Source organism: Carassius auratus, unplaced genomic scaffold, assembly GCF_003368295.1.
Source record: "Carassius auratus strain Wakin unplaced genomic scaffold, ASM336829v1 scaf_tig00010602, whole genome shotgun sequence".
In the NCBI taxonomy this organism is placed as follows: Eukaryota; Metazoa; Chordata; class Actinopteri; order Cypriniformes; family Cyprinidae; genus Carassius; species Carassius auratus.
This window is the reverse complement of record NW_020524134.1, coordinates 3,340-25,548: the sequence shown is the minus strand read 5'-3', so window position 1 is coordinate 25,548 and position 22,209 is coordinate 3,340. Positions and strand designations below refer to the sequence as shown.

General features: G+C 40.3%; 1 pseudogene; it reads left to right on the top strand.

The window, feature by feature from the left end:
• Positions 1–2,111: 2,111 nt before the first annotated feature.
• Positions 2,112–21,994, top strand: LOC113072802 (phospholipid phosphatase-related protein type 4-like; annotated as a pseudogene).
• The last annotated feature ends 215 nt before the right edge of the window (positions 21,995–22,209 follow it).

The following is a 22,209-nucleotide window of genomic DNA, read 5'->3' as shown; positions in this document are numbered from 1 at the left end:
CACAAGCCATGCAGTTTTCAAATAAGCCTGAAGGACTTGATTAGTTGGATCAGGAGGGTTTAATTAGGGTTGATCTAAACACTGCAGGGCTCCGGCCCTCCAGGAATTGAGTTTGACACCCCTGGTCTAAATGGTCAATAACACCCTCACTGTTTTAAATAGTTGGTGCTAAATGCTTTAGTCTTCATACAGCAAGCAAGCCAAAGGCAACAGTGGTTAATAAAGGAAAATCTGCAAGATGTCGATACTGGAGTAAAAAATCTTTGGAAAATCTCACACATTCACATAAAACGGCTTACTTCCGCATTGAAAAGTAAATTGGATTTTATATATATATATATATATATATATATATATATATATATATATATATATATATATATATATATATATATATATATATATATATATATATATATATTTACATTTTACATTTACATTTATTCATTTAGCAGACGCTTTTATCCAAAGCGGCTTACTGTACAGATGAAGACAGAGGAAGCAATCAAAAACAACAAAAAGAGCAATGATATATGTGCTATAACAAGTCTCAGTTAGGTTAACACAGTACATGTAGCATGGGATTTTAGATAATATAATAAATAAAAAGAAAACAGATAGAATAAAAAAGAATAGAGCAAGCTAGAGTTAGAGGTCTTTACACATACACACACACACACACGCATATACAATTGCATAATACATGAAAAGAAAATAGAATAAAAAAGATTAGAAAGGTAGTTAGATTTTTTTTGAGAATAGAATTTGAATATTTCATTGTTTTGTACAGCATTGCACTGCACTGCACTATTCTGTCTTTTGAAGGCTAATTAAATTGTAATGTATATCACCGAAATGCATTCCTTATTAGACTAATATTAAAGGTGCAGTGTCTAAATTTTAGAGGCATCTAGCAGTGAGGTTACAAATTGCAACCAACGGCTCAGTCCCCCTGCTCACCCCTCCCTTTAGATAAGCTACGGTGGCCGACACAGGTAAAGATGTAATCGGTGAAGACAGCAGAGAGCAATGAAATTTCTTTACAGAGCTAAATGAAATAATTATATTTACTTAATTATTCAATAAATCGATGAAATTGCGAATGTGAATGTACTTGTGCATCATTGTGTCAGTATTGTTTTATTTGCAAGAACAACAAAGTGTCGAAACGCGCTCTGTATAGCAGTTTGTTTGTCTGGTTAGGGCTACTGTACAAACATTGTGGTGACTTCCATATTAGGGCAGCCACGGTGTATCTAGATATAAATTGTTTATTCTAAGGTAATAAAAACACAACGTTTTATTAAGAAAGGTCTTTATACACCTCTGAAAAAATAGTTATGTAGCTATATTTTATTGCATTTCTGTAAATAGATCATTGAAAAATTACACACTGCACCTTTAATTGGCTATATTGTTTTATATTGCTTTGTTTTGAAAGGTGAGATCATGACATCAGAAGGACAATTGACATGACAATAACAATTCCGTTTCAATATTCAGGACAAATCTTTAAATGTGAAAATCATAGCCTAATTAATATAGGCTATATGTATGTAACATTTAAATGTTTGATCTATGATGATAAAGGGAAAATTAGGGAAAAATTTAATTGCTCAGATGATGCTCTTATGAGACTTTAACCAGAGTTCTTAATCAGGTTCCAAAACAGAAATAACACAGTAAACAAAAAAACAAACAAACAAACAAACAAAAAAAAAAATAGTTGAGAGTTCGCCCGTAGCCTAATCATCTGAAAGTATTGCTCTTTATCGAGTCCCATTGCTGTAAACAACTGAGTTGTTTTACACATTTGAGAGTTAAGTATAGCATACCGTAGGTTTTATTCGCCATATGATAATAGACAGAAAAAAGCAGTGAAATTTCTTGTGAAATGTTTTTCTCTATAGTGTTCATATGGGCTATGTTTTATTGTGTTTTTAGAGTACACATACTTTTGTGGTGTTGAATAATAAAATACTACTTTAGTACTTCCTGTAGCTATCCTACAAGAACACGTCCAACTGTTTCCGTCTACATTCGTGACATTATTAATAATAATGCGAATGACTGGAGGAATGCGCAGCTTGTGCGCATGCGCGTCAGGACGCAAGACCCGTCCTCTGAAAAATCTGATGTCATCTTGCCGGCAATATTTTCCTCTCTGTATATTCAATTGCAATCATATTCCACTGCAATATAAAGGGTGCGTGTAAATGGTGAAAGGTGTAGATAGTGTGTGTCGTTTGTTTCTGTGTGCATCATGCATCTCAATGGAGCAAGCAGCAGCTGATCTAGACGGCTTGGTTTGCTGGATGAAGGTGGACGCTTAGGACACAACAGGTTATCGGCGTTTATAAAAGGAGAGAAATACGATGTCTGCGAGAGAAGGATTGAAAGAGAAGATGATAAAAGAGAGCGTGACACTGCTGCCATGCTTTTATTTCGTGGAGGTAAGAGACCGTCTGTTTACATTTGCACGTTTGATTTGACAGGTGACAACTTGCAATGAGATGACAGTTTATTTTTAATGTTCAGGATATGTATTTATTTTTATTTCACGGTCATAGCTTAATCAATACATTGAACATTTCAATATTTGCCTATTTATCTATGATGATAAAGTGAACCTGAGGGATTGTATTGCTCATAAGATGCTCTTTCAAAGCTCATGAGAATTTATTGAGTTCTCTTTGAAGTATCTTGATCTCAGATGTTCTCTTAAAATGAAAAAATGAAAAAAGACGACTGCTGAGAGATTGTTTGAGTTAATATTGTAATCATAAGAAATTTTTTTTTTCCTTCATTGAATCTCATTGCTATCTAGGATAAACAACTTTAAAAAATTAAAAGTTAAAAAAGCTTTATTTGCCACATAAGAATTTTTTTTTTTTTTTGCCATATTTATTTATGTGTGTGCTTATTGTTTATTTATTATATATATATATATATATATTATAAATTATATATATATATTATAAATTATATAAATGTGAATATATACTTCTAATTACATGTAAATATTTTCAAAATATGTACTGTATGTGTGTGTATTTATATATAAATAATTAATGTATATAGTACACACACATATGTTATGTAAACAAAAACTTTTATTTTGGATGTGATTAATCGCGATTAATCGTTTGACAGAACTAATTCATATTTATTGGTTTTACATTGCATCCAAGCTTTTAATTGAGCATTGTTTACTTGCATGTACAGCATCTCAAACATTCCTTATAAAATATCATCAGTTTGATATGTAAAAACTGGCAGAGAGTGATGTCAGCACTGGGATGCTGTGCTTCTGACAGCTCTCCTTCTTAGTTGATCACCCCAGGAGGTGCTGCTCTGCTCTCAATGCATCATGATGGGGTTAGTGGAATATATGTAGGTCAGTGTGACATAAAGAATTGAGGCAGTGCAGCTTTCATACGCACATGCATACACACCGACACACGTGATCTAGTACTTAGGAGGAAGATCTAAGCATGCATTCATATATTATGCAGGGCTGTGCTGAATTTGACATTTCCATTCATTTATTCATTCCTCCATTTGCTGTTTTTCAGTGAGCTTTGCAAAATTGTTTGTCAAATACCAAAAATGAAGGTCTAGAAGATCAGGATTACCATATTTGAATGTTTTAAAGAGATTTGATGCATGTGCTCAGCAGAAATGGCTGGATTTTGTGCTTCTCAAGATATCACTAAGTTTCATCAGGTCACAGGAACCTCCATGTCTCCTCATGTGGAGCAACTCTTATCGTAACGGGTCCTTTACCATCCGGACACCATCTACACCTGCTTGGAATGGCTCTCTCTCACATGGATCTGAAAATAGCTACTAAGAAATGCTATCCTCCCCATTTATAGCCATCAATTATTAAGACCTCAGTCTCACCTCTTCTTTTCATTTGGGATAATCATGCAGTCAACATGAAATTGCATTCATAACCTATTTTAATTCAGTTACATTCAGTAACATTTCTGATTGAAAATGGATATTAGATCAAGAAAATTTGATCCACTTCTTATTTTAAAATAAAACTGGAAAATCAAATGACCTTCAATATTCCTCAAATACACTGTAAAATGTTATAAATAAAACTAGGTTTTACAAAATGTCAACATTTCACATTTAATTCAGTGTGTTACTTGCTGATTCTTTGGAATTATTTGTGAAGTTTACTAGCGATTTCTGAGTGAAAATTGCTTCTACATCACTTTTTTTAGTGTATTACCATCTGAAATCATCAGTATACCACCACTTCTTTATAAAGGCACAGAAAAATGTTCAGCTAGAATCTTTCAAACAGAACTAGAACAATCATCTGATGTAAAACTTCAAATCTATCATCAAAGCAAGCAGGCTTTTGTTGGGATGTGATTCTTTTTGATGTTCACGGTGATGGTCGACTGCTTTGTAAATCCCATTCGGTTTGCCAGCACTTTGGAAGAAAATATGGGTCAGTGGTATCAGTCGGCCACAGAGCAACTCTGCAGAATCAGCACTGAATGGCAGCTGCATGCTGTATTCATCAGCATACTCAAACACCCACAAACTGACCCAATCACTCTGCTGTAAAAACTTCAGCCGAGAGCTCTTAATTACTGCCTTACAGTGATAAACATGACTAAAACAAACTGTCATAAAAAAATAAAACTAGATGATTTTATAAAGATAAACTTAACACTGAAAGAAAAATGGAGTAGAATTTACTTGAAAAAAAGCTTTTGCACAGTAGTAAATTTCACAAAACAGTTATAGTAGCATTGAGCATAAAAAATGTATGATAATTATAATAATGCCTATTGGATAAAAATGGTTGCCAGACAATTAAACACACACATGCACAAATATATGTTTATGGTATTTACATGGCATATATACTGTATCATAATACCAAAATATATAACCTCTTTAATGATAGTGTGAGTCCATCTATAGCTTTTCTACAATTATGCAGTCCATCGCTACTAAATTTGTACTACTAGCCTACAGTTATCACCTCACAAACTCATTATATGGTTTTCATATCCCCTGTCTGGGTGTATATTACGATAATAGCTGGCTGACTGTATGCACATTTCCATAGGGATCGTTACGTGGACAGTGATATTCTTTGATAATGTTTGTTGAAGAGTTATGTGATGTTTTCTCCTCTCTAACAGCTTCCTCTCCTGGTCTCATCTATGGTCAGTGTGTATTTTCTGGAGTGGACAGACATTTTCAAACCAGTCCGCTGGGGCTTCAGCTGTCACGACCGCAGTCTGAGTCTGCCTTATATCGAACCCACACATGAGGTCATTCCCTTCCTCATGCTCCTCAGCCTTGCTTTTGCAGCTCCTGCTATTACGGTCAGTCTAACCAACCAATACACTCACATACACATAGTGCAAGATTTACTTTTGCTTTCAGATACTGTATATTGGATAGGACACAAACTGTTGGCCTCTTGCGGATGTTGCCTGCATTTTTGTAATTCACCCAAGCTGGTTGAGTGCCTGGAGTAACCTTTCTATCAAACAATTATTGCAATAATACAAGTCTTGCAGTGTCACAGTCTGGTCTACTCTGCATTTAATTATAGCTAAGAAACATTCACATAGACAGAGAATAATTTAATATTGTCAAAATAATAGAAAGAGCCCAAAAAGGTTACATTCAGTGGCCCAGATTTTAGTTATTGTTTCTACTTTTCTGTGGATTTATATAATAAATTGCATTATTATTTTGGCCTACATATCATATATATAAAATTATATATTTTCAATGCATAACATTTCTAAGATTACATATATAATTTTATATATACTACCTTATAGGTAATGATTCACTCAACTCACGATTCGATTTGATTCACGATTTTGATTTCAAGATTCGTTTTTCTCACTTTTTTTTTATATAACAAAATGAGATTGAAGACATTTAATACAGTAAATGAAAAGGTGTCCTTTTATTAGGCTACTGCTGCACATTTCTTTGTGAAATTGAAATATAACAACACCAAATTAAAATTTTAAAACTTATAAACAACATATAAACATATAAACAAACTACGGCTTTGCCTGTGCTCTTTCCATTTAAAATCGGAGGTAACCACTGCATTTTAATTATGATCCAGCGTACATGCAGCTTGCAGTTTTTAATCTAAATAAGTCTGTGTAATTGCAAAATTTGAAGCAAAAACAGAATGCTCTGACTATAGTTTTATGAAACTATATTACATAAAACATTTGAAAGATGCAGCAGACGAGCTGAATGAGACACAAGTTCACTCTCTGCCAGTAGGTGGCGCTTGTGAACACAATGATAAAGCGTTTCCTGGGTTACTGCTGTAAGCAGAGCTGCACTTATGAACACTAATGTATCATTCAGAGGCAAGATGAAATGAAAATACCACGTAAACATTTCTAAACACAGTCAGTTCCGCTCAGAGATACATTCATATAAACTACTACTCCAATTGTATCTTTGTTTGGCATATTAACTGAATTGAATCATGTATTTTAATAGATTTTCAACCAGCTCGTGGTACATCATTACATCCCTATACTACCTAACCATACAAAATGTTAGAGTGAGTCGTTTAAAGGAGTTGTGCACTTACAGAATGAAAATATCCTGATAATTTACTCACCCCATGTCACCCCCCCAAAAAAAATTCCAACTTCAAAATCATCGATCTTTGTTGTTTTACCTTTTTTTTTTTTTTTTTTTTTAAAGGCATTTGAATTTCTTTGCATGTTCCTTTTTTAAACACTGGGTATTCCGCCTACATCATGCTTGCGTGATTACGTAATGCGTGAGGTCGAGCAAGTGCAAGATGAGCATTTGTGGTTGAAAAGTACATACATTTTTTTATTTTTCTTAGAAAAGGACTGATCATTCCACTAGACAAGACCATTATTCCTCCACAGGGATCATGTAGAACCCTTTGAAACTGCATTCAAATGCCAATTTGGATATAATGATAAATGAATAATAATAATAATAAATCAATATTTCTTGAACACCAAATCAACATATTAGACTGATTTACGAAGGATCACTTGACAATGAAAAAAATTTGAGTAATGATGCCATTACTAAGATTTGTTTCAAATATACTGAAATAGAAGTGTCACGGGCCGGGCTAGAACTCGGGTCTCTGGTGTGGTGGGTGAGAGATCTGCCACTAGGCCACAGAGGCTGAGGTGTTGGACCCAATTGAAATACTCAACGCAGTACTCCCAGCAATTTGGTTTATTAAAAAAAAAGGACTTTGCAAGCCAAAAAATCCAACAAAAGTTATTCTCAGACAGAGGAATTAATAACAAGAGAGATAATGGGAAAACAAAACCACAAGGGAAAATAAAAACTCCACAAGGGGAGAAAACAGATCAAGAGCGTGTAAACAAACAAATAACTAGGAACACCTTACTTGAGGTAGCTTGGGAGGACTTGGAAGAACTAGTAAATGCAGAGCTGGTATCATGCAGCCTGAACTCAAAAACCAAGTGTCAAACAAGGGAAAGACTCAGCTAAAATACTCTAAAAGAAACAAGGCACAGGTGACCTGGATAACGCTAACAAGAGCAGACAAAGAAGAACAAAGACAGAAGGGAACACAGGGGACCTCTAGAGGCACGGAGACAAAATACAGGAGGTCAAATGCTGACAGGACCCCCTCCTCTAGGAACGGCTCCTGACGTTCCTTCCAGAACACCCGGGCCTCCGGGTGTGAAACTCCCGGATTAAACTTGGGTCAAGGATGTCTTTGGCTGGAACCCAGGAGCGCTCCTCTGGCCCATAGCCCTCCCAGTCCACCAGATATTGTAATGAGTTCTGGACCCTCCGGGAGTCCAGTATCCGGCGCACTGTGTAGGCTGGCTGGCCGTTGATGATCCTGGGAGGTGGAGGGGGCCTGTGCGGGGGAGCAAACGGAGAAGACAAGACAGGTTTTAGTAAAGAGACATGAAATGTGGGGTTAATTCTAAGGGAACGTGGGAGAAATAAACGATAAGAAACAGGGTTAACTTTCCTTGCTATGCGAAAAGGGCCGATGTATTTCTGGGAGAGTTTCTTGGATTCGACCCGGAGGGGCAGGTGCTTAGTAGATAGCCAAACTCTTTGACCAGCTCGAAAGTTGGGGGCTGTCCGACGGCGACGATTAGCCTGAACCTGGTACCTCTGGGAAGTCCGAAGGAGGGTACGTCTGGCCTTCCTCCATGTAAGCCGACAGCGTTGGACAAAGCGTTGGGCCGAGGGAACACCAACTTGTGCCTCTTCCTCTGGGAATAATGGAGGGGTATAACCAAACTGGCATTCAAAGGGGGATAGTCCAGTGGCCGAGGACTGGAGGGTGTTATGGGCATATTCAGCCCAAATAATATAGGTGGCCCAAGACGTGGGATTGTTAGCCGCCATACACCGTAGGGTGGTCTCCAGGTCCTGATTAATACGTTCCGTCTGGCCATTAGACTCCGGATGGAACCCAGACGATAGGCTGGCCGTTGCCCCAATAAGCCTGCAGAAGGCTCCCCAGAACCGGGATGAGAACTGGGGACCTCGGTCAGAGACAATGTCCAGGGGAATACCAAATATGCGGAAGACATGGTTCATGAGGAGCTCCGCAGTCTCCTTGGCTGAAGGCAGCTTGGGCAGGGGAATGAACCGGGCCACTTTGGAGAACCGGTCTACAACCACCAGGATGACTGTATTGCCCTTGGATGGCGGAAGCCCGGTAACAAAGTCCACGGAGAGATGGGACCATGGCCTGCGGGGAATAGGTAAGGGACGGAGCAGTCCCTGAGGTCGCTGATGTGCAGACTTCCCTTGGTTGCATACGGAGCAGGCCTCCACATAGACTTTAACGTCCCTCTTGATGGATGGCCACCAAAACCGCCGCTGGAGAAAGTCAAGGGTGCGGGCACTTCCTGGATGGCAAGTCAAGGGAGACTCATGAGCCCACTGCAAGACCCGGGATCGGGCCGCTAGAGGAACGAACAGGCGTCCAGGGGGACCACCACCTGGATCGGGCTCATGGGCAAGGGCCTCTCGCACCATTCTTTCCAGTTCCCACTGAAGGGGCGCGACAATACAAGACCTCGGAATTATTGGAGTCAAAGGCTTCTCTTGTGTCTCAGGGGAGTAGGCTCGAGACAGGGCATCTGGCTTGACATTCTTGGTGCCAGGTCTGTAAGATAGGAGAAACTGGAATCGATTAAAAAATAGTGACCACCTAGCTTGCCGAGGATTCAACCGCTTAGCCTGCTGGAGATACTCCAGGTTTTTGTGGTCCGTGAGAACCTGGAAAGGGTGCTGGGCCCCCTCGAGCCAGTGGCGCCACTCCTCCAAGGCCAGTTTAACTGCAAGCAACTCACGATCCCCCACGTGGTAGTTGCGCTCGGCATCCGACAGGCGACGAGACATGAAGGCGCAAGGGTGTAACTTTCCATCTGTACCTCTCTGCGACAGGATGGCCCCCACCCCCACCTCTGAGGCATCCACCTCCACCACAAAAGGTCTGTCTGGGTCAGGGATCAGAAGAATAGGAGCGGACGTGAAACGGCGCTTGAGATCTTCGAAGGCCCCCGCTGCCTCCGGACTCCACTGAACCTTGGTACCTCCTCCCTTAGTAAGTGCTGTCAAGGGGGCAACAACAGAGTTGAAATTCTTAATGAACTTCCTGTAGAAGTTTGCAAAGCCAATGAAACGTTGTACCTCCTTCACATTAGTAGGTATGGGCCAGTTGTGGATCGCCTCAACCTTCTTAGGGTCCATCTCCAGGTGGCCAGGAGTGACAATGAATCCGAGAAACTGAGCCTGGGTAACATGAAATTCGCACTTCTCTGGCTTTACGTAGAGGTGATTATCAAGGAGTCTCTGGAAAACCCTGCTTACATGCCCCTCATGCTCCTCCAGTGACTTTGAGAAAATGAGAATATCGTCAAGGTATACAAAGACGAATTGATTAAGAAGGTCCCGGAGGACATCATTAATTAGTGCTTGGAACACTGCGGGGGCATTGGTGAGTCCGAACGGCATTACGAGATACTCATAGTGGCCTGTGGGGGTGTTGAAGGCAGTCTTCCATTCGTCTCCCTGCCGGATCCGCACAAGATGGTAAGCGTTGCGGAGATCCAGTTTAGTGAAAACAGAGGCTCCTTGAAGCAGTTCAAAGGCAGTGGCCATGAGCGGTAGAGGGTATCGATTACGAACCGTGATCTTGTTGAGGCCCCGGTAATCAATACAAGGCCTAAGACCCCCGTCTTTCTTCTGAACAAAGAAGAAGCCTGCCCCAGCTGGGGAGGTTGAGGCACGGATGATACCGGCTGCCAAGGACTCCTTAATGTAGAGATCCATAGCTGAGCGCTCTGGGGGAGACAGGGAGAAGATCCGACCCCTGGGAGGGCAAGAGCCAGGGAGTAATTCAATAGCACAGTCATAAGCGCGGTGAGGTGGTAAGGAGGTTGCCCGGGACTTGCTGAACACTGCCTTAAACTTATGATAAACTCTGGGGACTCGAGACAGGTCGATAGACTCTTGAAACTCGGGACAAGGGGCTGGGGAACTCTGAAGTTGGCAGGAGAGTTGGCAAGTAGAGCCCCAGCTTAGGATAGTGCCAGTGGGCCAGTCGATATGGGGATTGTGTCTGCACAGCCAAGGGTGACCCAGGATAACAGGGTACTCAGGGGAGTCAATAAGATAGAGGGTCTCCTCCTGCTGGTGTTGAAAGATGGTAAGTCGCAGGGATTGAGTGGCCTCTGTAACTTTGCCCGGTTCCAGAGGTCTGCCATCCAAAGCAGTGACTGCCTGGGGGTGAGGAAGAAGTTGTGTGGGGATATTAAGTTTCTTCACCAAGGATAGGTCTAGAAAGTCGCCTGCAGCCCCAGAATCAATCATAGCCTGGACCTGACGCTGGTGGCCCTCCCAGGACAACGTAACTGGAACTGCGAGGACGGCATTAGCAGGAGGAGCTCTAATTTTCCCCATCACAGCCCTCCTGTTGCTGTATGGGGACAGGCGTTTCCCAAGAGCTCGGGGCAAGAGGAACGGAAGTGGCCGGAGGCACCGCAGTAGAGACAACGACGCTCCCTCATGCGACGTTCCCTCTCGTTTGGAGAAAGCCTGGAACGGCCCAATTGCATTTCTTCTGGGGAATCATGGAGCGGTTCAGGAACTGGGGAATTTCTGGAGGAAGGAGCACAAACTGGAGAACCGGACCTCCTCGGAGGAACTTGGGACTGAGACTCCTTGCGACGGGCGGTCCTCCGCTCTCTCAGACGATTGTCTAGACGGATGGCCATTGCTATGAGGGATTCAAGATCTTCAGGCGTTTCTCGAGTGGCTAACTCATCTTGAAGGGGCTCAGACAACCCTCCCTGAAAGCAGACCCTCAGTGCCTCATCGTTCCATCCGCTTTTTGCAGCTATGGTCCGAAACTCAATGGCATAATCTGCAGTGCTTCGGGGACCCTGACGGAGAGTGAGTAGGCGCTTAGAAGCCTCCCGACCACTGACAGGATGATCAAACACTCGCTTGAACTCTTCCACGAAGGCCATGTATGACTTACAACAGGCGTCCTGGGATTGCCACACTGCTGAGGCCCAAGAGAGTGCTTTGTCCGAGAGAAGGGTGATAATGTAGGCAATCTTAGAGCGATCCGTAGGGAAGCTTGATGGTTGGAGCTCGAAAGTGAGAGAACACTGGGTGAGGAAACCCTGGCAGGAACTGGGATCTCCAGCAAAGGGCTTAGGAGGCGGTAGTCGGGGTTCCGCCACAGGAGAAGGCCTGATGCCACTCGGAGGTGATGCAGAGGAAGGTGAAGAACCCGGGAGGCGTTCAAATAGCTGGCGGATGGAGCTCATCACATCAGCCAGGAGTTGAGAATGTTTGGTCATTAGCTCTTCTTGTTGGCTGAGAACGGCTTCATGGCGCTGAAAGGATGCCTCATGTTGAGCAATCACTGCCAATAGGTCCTTGGAACTGAGTGTTTCTGGGTCCATGAGTGACTTGGTTTTTGGTCACGGGCCGGGCTAGAACTCGGGTCTCTGGTGTGGTGGGTGAGAGATCTGCCACTAGGCCACAGAGGCTGAGGTGTTGGACCCAATTGAAATACTCAACGCAGTACTCCCAGCAATTTTGGTTTATTAAAAAAAAAGGACTTTGCAAGCCAAAAAATCCAACAAAAGTTATTCTCAGACAGAGGAATTAATAACAAGAGAGATAATGGGAAAACAAAACCACAAGGGAAAATAAAAACTCCACAAGGGGAGAAAACAGATCAAGAGCGTGTAAACAAACAAATAACTAGGAACACCTTACTTGAGGTAGCTTGGGAGGACTTGGAAGAACTAGTAAATGCAGAGCTGGTATCATGCAGCCTGAACTCAAAAACCAAGTGTCAAACAAGGGAAAGACTCAGCTAAAATACTCTAAAAGAAACAAGGCACAGGTGACCTGGATAACGCTAACAAGAGCAGACAAAGAAGAACAAAGACAGAAGGGAACACAGGGGACCTCTAGAGGCACGGAGACAAAATACAGGAGGTCAAATGCTGACAAGAAGATTTTTATTTTCAATTATAATTTTTTTTTTTTTCAGAATAAAACCGTTTTTACTGTATTACAGTTTTATTTTTGATCAAATAAATGCAGACTTGCTGAGCATAAGAGACAAAGATTTACATAAAAAAATAAAATAAAAAAATAAATAAACACTTTTAAAAAATTGAGCCCAAACTTGGGAAAAATAGTGTATTGTATACATTAATCCAAATAATTTCTAACAAGACTCTAAGAATGATTGTACAGAAAACAAAACAACATAGAAGAAAATGCAATTAGACTTTGTGATCGTTTCACAGACATACAACAAAGCTAAAAGTGGAATATACTGTTATGAGCATAAATATGTATTTTACAATGCTAAATGTGTAAAAAAAAAACTAAAAAGTCAATGACAGGAATATTGTTCCAGGACCGACTGAGATGTGAATGCAGGAGCATGTCCTACTTGAGTAAGTTTCTACAGTTAGCCTGTGTTCTATTATCACAGCTGACACACACCAACTGGCCTCATCTGAAACACTACAGAAAAGAAAGTTCACGCATGAATAACTCATACCCAAAGAGAATTTGGTCACACTACTCCATGAGCAGTGAGCTGTCAGATAGCATCTTTCTCTCCTCAACTTTGACACCTTCGGTGCATCACAATCCTGCCAGTATGGCTGCCGGCCCTCCGGGTTTCCTCTGGTTTACTGCTAGCCCTGGAGCAAATGAGTGCAGTTTGACATTAGGCTTTACTGTGGATTTATGACAGTTTGGTTGTTCACTCATATGGAAAGTCAGATTATTTCACACTCAAATTCATTTCTTAGGGCAGATTACGCAGTTGTCTTAGAAATGTCTGGATGGTTAAATGGTTTCACAACGCTAATGGGCACTTGGCTGTAATGAGTTGTTTGTGGTTCGCTTCTCTCTGATCCTCTGAACTTATTTGTAGATAATAGTTACTCTGTTCTGAAGAAGAAATAAACAGACTGAGACCATCTTTACACTTGGCAAATTTTCTAAACACACCACAGGCGTTTGATATTAAGGTCATAAACATTTATCAAGCATGTCATTGCATTTACTTTTATTTTTCATTAGATGAGCACTCAAATTGTATCTTTAGGCAAATAAACATTTATATTAGATTGGATATATCATTATTAACGAATCAAAAGCAATTAAAGCAATAAATAAAATCTCTAGTAAAATAGCAGAATAGATGGAATAGATGGACCCAGAAGGAATAGATGATCTGACCTTGGGAGAATATTCAAACCTCTGACATTCTTTTGCAGACTGTGCAAATCTGAGCTGTTTGTGATGTTGCTCTCCTCTAAAAGTACAAATGAGATGTGTGAAGAGAACAAAATCTATTGCAAAAAATGTGATTTTTCAATCCTAAAGAAAATAAAAAACGGAATGCACTGAGTGAACAACTAAAACGAATAGCATTACCAAGACACCCAATGTACTTTTTTCTGCAGCATGTGACGACCATGCTAGAAATTTTAGGTAATTAAATAATTCAGTTTGAGTTGCAGACATGGAGACATCTGACCCCATTTGCATCTTATGCCAACATCTTCAGCTGCATAAAAAAGAACAGTAATGTGTTTCTAAAAATGCATTTTGGTTGTCAGGTAATGACCGTCATTAAAAATGACCCACTCCTTCCTTTCTTTAGGCTACAATCTGTTTACCTACACAGGCCAGATTTAGCAACAGGCAGGAAGTGACTGCAGGCATCGAGACGTCCTGTAGTTCCTCCAGGTGTCATGACAATATGAGTGTCTGAGAGGCCGAGCTGGTCAGATGGGATGGGATGCTGGAATCTGCGGGCTTCCTGGGATCTGATTCAGGTCACGGTGTGGCACATGGTCTTGCCAAATGTTTTAGATCGTATCCTTAGCACCTCCCCCACCAGGCTGAAATGTGTAAAGCACAGCTGATATCAATCCCATGATCCCACTGGGATTTAAACTCCTCACCTGGCGACCTATGCAACATAAAAGAGAAGAATGCAGGCTGTCGAGTCTGAGTGGACTTTATGGAGCAAAAGAAAAAAAGTAGTCATTGCAAAGATAGTCTCATGTAACCAGACATTTCTATTGTGGCACACTGAGCACTAATGTCATAGTGACAATATGATGTGTTCAAATGAAAAATAATAAATGAACCAATAAGCATACACATACATAGACGTTATATACAGTATATGTAACTTTTTTTATATGTAATTACTGATTTAAAATTATATATATATATATATATATATTAGTATTCAATTAATTATAATAATACATAGTAATTCATTTATTGATTTATATTAAATATTTGTTTCCATTATTTAATACAGTAATTATATTAAAATTATATATATATATATATATATATATATATATATTTATATATATATATATTTATATTTAATATAATAATTATATTTCATATTTTAAGTTTCAAGTGATATAATAATTATAATGGGATTATATATTAAGAAGTCAAGCTATTTTAATTTAAAAATGCAAGGATGCCATTCTCCTGCCATTCCCTTAAGGTTGCAAAAGCTTGGAGTGAAAGGACCAAGGACCCAAACAAGGTTTTACAAAGCTTGTGACCAGTTGAGCTGAAATGATTCATCTCCATGAAAGCAGCAGTTCACAGCCCTGCTGTTTGTGCAGAAGTCAGTGGGTGCATGATTCTCAGAAGACGGGGAGGTGAAACGCTGGGGACAGATCTGGAGCAGATTAAGGATGGATGTGTCTTTGATGCACACTGACAGCCCTGCTTAAGATGGGCATTAATACATAAATGTGCAATGATCAAAACGGCCGCTCTCTCAGCCCAAGTGAGACCTGATTGCATTATGGCTCATCAAAACTGCATTTACAAGTAGACAAAGACATTATGGTGGTTCTGTTTAAAGGCATCTGTAGCTTCACTTCAGAGTTTCTGTGTTTGGTGTCAAGGTAAAAAGAACCTCCTGAAGAGTCAGTATGAGACCGTTGAGTGCAATCTGAGAGGAGAGATATCCTGAACATCTGATCCACTTCCCCCTCTGACCTGGTGTGTTACATGTCCACAGATCATGATCGGAGAGGGGATTCTGTTCTGCTGTCTGTCCCGGGCGCAGTCCAGAGGAGGAGCTGAAGCCGATATCAACGCCGCCGGCTGCAACTTTAACTCTTTCGTCCGGCGAGGTGTCAGGTTTGTGGGTAGGTCACATTTCTTGTATATATCTTTCGTTAACTCCTGATGAGCCTTTATTCCGTTACCTGTGATTAGGGCCCACATGGAATGTAGAATTGTTTTGACCAGAATTCTGTGAAATTACTAAATAAAAAATTTAATTAAATCTATGCATTTAGCGGACGCTTTTATCCAAAAGCGACTTACAGTGCAATGAAGCTATTTTTATAAATTTTTTACCTGACTACCAGTAAACTGATAACAATTTGGGACCAAAAAGGATTTACATTCTGACCTGACCATGTTTTGCTTAAGTGTTTTTCTTTAATTGCTAATGCAAACTTTTTACACCACAAACTGACAGCTATTCAATCTAATCGATTACATACCTTGCTATCAAAGTTATCTGACATTAATAAGGTGAATTTGTTCTGACACAGTTTAACTCCGAGTTCTTGTCATATTTGATTACCATTTTCTAAACTGTAGTTAATAAACTGTGATAATGCGAGAAATGTTAAAGGTGTCTGAATAATTTTAGGTTTGTTGTACGTTTTTCCCTTTTAAAGTTTTCACATAAAACACAGAGTGATGTGTAAGATCAATCCGATCACACGGCAATTTGTAAATTTTTGACAAGGTGGCTACTACAAACGAATTCGTCCAACCTCACTCACCAATACATACGATTTGTGAACATTTTTATGTATTTTATGAGGTAGGTAATTCGTAGAAAGGACCACACCTAACCCCGCCCCTACACTTAACCGTCAAAGAAATCGTACGAGTGAGGTCATACGAATTCGTACAGATTAGCCACCTCGTAAAATACATTCAAATTTGCCATGAGATAGCATTGGTAATATCAGCCAATATATTGTTTATCAACTTGAATAAATATCAGTGCATCACATTCAATGTCTTTTTCCTTTCAGGCGTTCACGTCTTTGGCTTATGTGCCACAGCTTTGATTACCGACATCATCCAGTTGTCGACAGGTTACCCCGCCCCCTACTTCCTGACTGTCTGCAAGCCCAACTACACTCACCTCAATACCTCCTGTGATGACAGTTTCTTTATCCTGGAGGACATCTGCTCAGGATCTGACGCCGCTGTCATCAACGCTGGCAGGTACGGCTCTGATTCATGGCGAACTGGGACCTAGATCTCTGTCGGATTAACAGTGCCACAGTCATGTGAAACATAGATGATCCAAACCCCCGCTGATACAGACAAGTTGATAAAAAAAAAATCTTTAAATATTACTCAAGTGTGAACTTCTGATACTCAGGGATTCATACAAAAGAAACCGGCACAAGAGCCTGCATGGATCAGAGCCAAGCCTCAGTGCAGCCTAAGAATAGAGGCTGTAGATTAAAGGAATAGCTTTTGATGTACTTTTTAACAAGGTTGGTTTTCAAGGGAACGGATGAGGCTGTGGACCATCTCTTCACTAGTGTAGATTCATTAAATAATGGAAGTACTGAAGTGACTTATGAATTTCTGAGTATATAGTACACTGACACAAAAACCGTTTACCCTGTTTATAACTCCAGCTCTGTCTGGAGAGAATCGCTGTTGTGATGATTCGGGAAGTCGCTACTATCAGACTGAGCTGGACGTGTTGTAGACCAGCAAGTATACTGATGCCTCAAGCTCTGAAAGTGTAAATAATTTGGAGGTACATCGCATCTTTTTACAGACTCTTTCATTTACTGTGTGACAGAGATAATTTAGTATATTCTGTCGTAGCAGAGCTTTCTGTGATAGTTTCCTGATTAAGAGGAGACTGTGAATGTTTATTTATTTATGAATAAAGTTCAATCATGAGAAGAGAGCTGTAATTAGATTTTAAAATAAAAACATGAAAAAAAGGTGACATATAGGTGACATATAATGAAATTCTGACTTTTTTCATGTCTAAGTGCTATAAACAGGTCCCCAATGCAACTACCAACTACCAAAATGAGCAACCCAGTAACTTCTGGCTTTCTCCGCAAGCTTGTGGAAAAACGAAACGAAAAAACGGAAATCGTTTAAACTGATATGGCTTAAAAATGCATGATGTCATCGTGTTGATGATCAAAGCCAAAAACAATTTGGCAGAGTATCTGTGATACAGCTTTAAAGGTGTAACCCTATTCTGGAAAGGGGGCCGGGGAACAGCAGCTCATTTGCATTTAAAGACACATGCACGAATACCACCTTTAACACCCTAGCAACCACATAGCAATGCACTAAAAACCACCCTATACCAACTATACAGAAACACACTAGAAACCTGACACTCTACAGCAACTGCATATAAACTCAATTTGACAATATGCATTTAGAAGAGAGGTGCTGAGGTGATGTATTTCAACTGCGTCTCCTGTATTCTTTCTTTCCTTTGATGACAGAGTTGATCGTAATTGCTTTCATTTATTTCAGAAAATCCTTCCCATCACAGCATGCAACGCTGGCGTCCTTTGCTGCCGTGTATGTCTCGGTGAGTAAAAATCAGTCATTCAGAAGCATTCAGGCACTATCAGTTCACTTTGTTGTTAGACACTGATAAAAAATGGTGCTGCATTTGTGTCACCTTGTGTGCAAAACTGACCCTGATGTGTGGATAAAAGGGCAACAGCTCTCCATTGTAATTTGTGCATCAACATCCAGATGCCTTTATGCAGTTTAGCGGAGCTTGTCAAAGTAGCGAAATGGAGTGTTGGCCCTTTTGAGCTGTGTGTGCATATTTAATAGTCTATTTGAGGGTAGGAATACATTTGCGTCTTTACATTTTTCTCTTTTTTCTTCCTGTCATGAACTATATGCAAATTATATGCTTACAGAATACCAGTAAAGGCATTTAGATTTGCATAAGGATTTATAAATTGGGTATTTTAGACATCGTAAGAGTGTGTGTTTACATGCACAATCTTACACCACTCTTATGTAAAGAGCTAAAAATGTGTAAAGGGTAAACACCTTTACTGGTAGGTGTATGCTTGTTAATTTAAGTTTTAATGTCAAATCCAGAGAAAAACTTGATATCAAAGTGTGATTTTCAGTCTATATAGCTCCTTTCTCAAGCTCAGGGTCATTTGATTCATTATATAAAAACAAATAATCTATTATTTATAATGAGCTGATATAGTCAATGTGCTTTTGTTTAAAGTGCCTATGAATTTGCCTGATAAAAGAGCACAGGTTGAGCTGTTGAAATGACCTTACACATTGTCATCTTATGCACAGTCAGTCTAATAATCAATGGGTGGAGGCTCATGTCTCTGGGAACCATACCAACCATCTTACCAAATCACAAATGTGCTTCAGTGGTCTAGCCATAATGATACACTCAATCAGCTGAATCATGTTAATTAATTTGCTTTGACGATTATTATAATTATCAAAGTGTGCATGAATTTAAAAAAAGAATTCAGTGCAAATATTGTGGTTCCTGGCTCCCTATCTGATTCTGCTTTGTCTTGGAAACATCACAAAACATCTGTGATCTTGATCGTCTTTTTCTTGTTTAGATGTATTTCAACAGCACGCTGACAGACTCATCCAAACTGCTGAAGCCACTTCTGGTGTTCTCCTTTATCATCTCTGCCATCATATGTGGCCTGACCCGCATTATTCAGCACAAGAACCACGCCGTTGATGTTTACCTGGGCTTCCTGCTTGGAGGGGGCATCGCTGTTTACCTTGTGAGATGAATATAAGCAGATTATCCTATATTTAATAGCATTTTAAACAAATTTCACAAGTTTTTGAAATGCAGTTTACTTGCATGTCTACAACATTAAACATGGACACCATGATTTTGTTGACTAGAACATATTCCTGGATCAGACTTTTGTTGGTTCTGGAACAACATTCCCATTAAACAGTCGTAAGCCAAGCTCTATTACTGCCCTAAAATCAGAGGGAATCAGACATTTTTTCATGCTCCAAATTTGACAGAAAAAGTTGTTTCAGGACCAAAAAGAATATTAATCCAAAATGTCCCACTCAAGTACATGTAAATTGTGTTTCCCAACCCCTCATTATGAAGTATGTTAGGAAATACCATTGAAATACAGTTTTTTGTCCATCCAGGGTTTGTTTGCTGTAGGAAACTTCCAACCGAGCAAGGAGAAACAGACAAGTCAGCTTCACATTCATGATTCTCATCGAACTATGGCTGACCTCTGCCAGCAAGGTCACCACCTACCTGCCAAGAGCTGCAGTGGCAGCGAGGGTCTCTCATCTTCCTGCTCCGAGGGCAACCTGCATCACAACACCCAACACCACCAGGCTGGATCTCTTAGCAGATTGAAAGACCAAGTGGAGATGTGGAGGTCATCACCCGCAGTCCTCCACACAAGGAGAACATGGTGACCTTCAACACCTTGCCCAGAGTGCATATGCCTGCCATGGACGAGTCTGCTTTCCGCAACGCCACCATCCACACCTCCTCAGTAGATTCAAGTCGATCGAAGCAGCTTGCTTGATTGCAATGGAAGAGTAAGAACGAGAACCATAAACACTCCCTGCATGCCATAGAAAGCGGACCAGGCCAGTCCCCTCCAAACAGCATGGACGTCCGCTGCAATTCCGAACCCTCAGCTGTGGGAATCAATGGTGAACATCAGGGACCTGGAACCCCATACCTAAAAATGGCCACTGGAAGTACAACACTACCAAGCAACCCCAGTGGAATTGCTGGCGGTGCTCGGATACCCATGCAGTCTCGGCCTGGTTCCTCGCAGTTGGTGCACATACCAGAGGAGGCACAGGAGAACATGGGTGGCTTGCCAAATGCCCAGTAATGCCCGTGACAAATGGCTTAAAAGCATGGAGAGGACTGGGGAGAAGGGTGGGGAGGTACCGGTGGTTAGGACTAACTCTAATGGCCAGCCGCGCATCATGCAGGTCATTGCAATGTCCAAGCAGCAAGGTCTTCTGCAGGGGAGCTCTCCCAGTTCTGAGAGCAGCAGCCACACCAGCTCCACTGCACCTCTGCAGCGCTACAAGAGCCTAACTGAGGAGTCTGGAGGTCAAGGCAGCACTGGAGCCATCATTCGGGTGGAAGCCCATCCAGAAAACGCCCGACCCCTGGTGCATGCGCACTCTACGGATGGAAGTGGCTCCTGGACATGGAAGTCCCAAAGCAGCTTCAGACAGTCATTTGAGCTCAATGACTTGAATCGAGACTCAGAGAGCTCAGAATCTGTGAGGGATGGGAAAAGTTCTATGGATAGAAAGAAGAATGGCTCTAATGCTCCTAAAGTCGTCGCAGTGCCAACTGTCCCTACTTTATCTACAGCAGGTGGTGATCACCATCCCAACCAGACTATTTCCACCATCCGGGTCACTCCCATGGACATGACTGAATCTGGTCCTGAGAGTCGCGATTCGAGTTTGCGAAGAAAAACCAGGATCCTTATCCCTGAAAGAGGAAACAGTCCAGACAGTACCAGGAATATTTTTTACAAGGGAACATCCACCACCCCAGTTTTCAAAGAGTAGTCAGTAATTATCTTGAAAAATAAAAATAAAAATGAAGAAACCAGAAAAGGTTGGGTGTTGTGTAGACACATATGCTATGTTTTACACATCTCCAATGGCATCACCTGTTATGCATGAGATTATTCACTGACTTAAAATTATATGGCAGCGAGAAAAGCACAAAATCCAGGTTTTGGTCAGAATTTTGTTTACTTTTGTGATAAGGACATTGTAAACATATGACCGTATACAGTATCAAATGGAAATGGTCTTACCTTTAGTGAAACACTGTGAAGCTGGAACTGTGACCATGCCAAGATTGAACTGCAACACTGTATTTAAGTATTTAACATCTCAGATATCTTAGAAGACTTCCCATATAATCATACTTCCACTTATTCATACATTGATAACTATGCTAGCTCAAACTCTTATTTTTGTATTCTGTAAATAACTTTAAAACTAGGTGCTGCCCGATTCTGAGAACATTATGTAAAAACAAAAAGATAAGCAGAAAATATAAAAAAATAGTGCAGTGCACTCTTCTGAAAACTTTCATTTGAAATTTCTTATGACCATAAGTGCTTAGAATATTCTCCGTAGCAAATGATAGTCATAAAATGACATGCACTTCACATTTACTACTTGCAATACAAATACTTTACATACTGTATGAACTGTATCTGTAGAAATTTGCACATAAAGTGCACATTCATTAATATTGTATTAGACACATAATATTACGTTATATGTGTATCAGTGTCTATAAAAAAAGACAAAAAATAAAAAATACATTTTACGTACAATACCAATGAATACTAATGAGATTTATTACCTTAGCACTATTATTGTGAGAAAAAAAAATACATTATTATTGCACCTAATGTCCATCTTCCACTCTTTTCTCAAATGTATATTTGCATAACATAAAATATAATTGTACTTGTTTCCCTTCAAATAATTCAGATTTTATGTCATAGTTATTTAAAGGTTAGC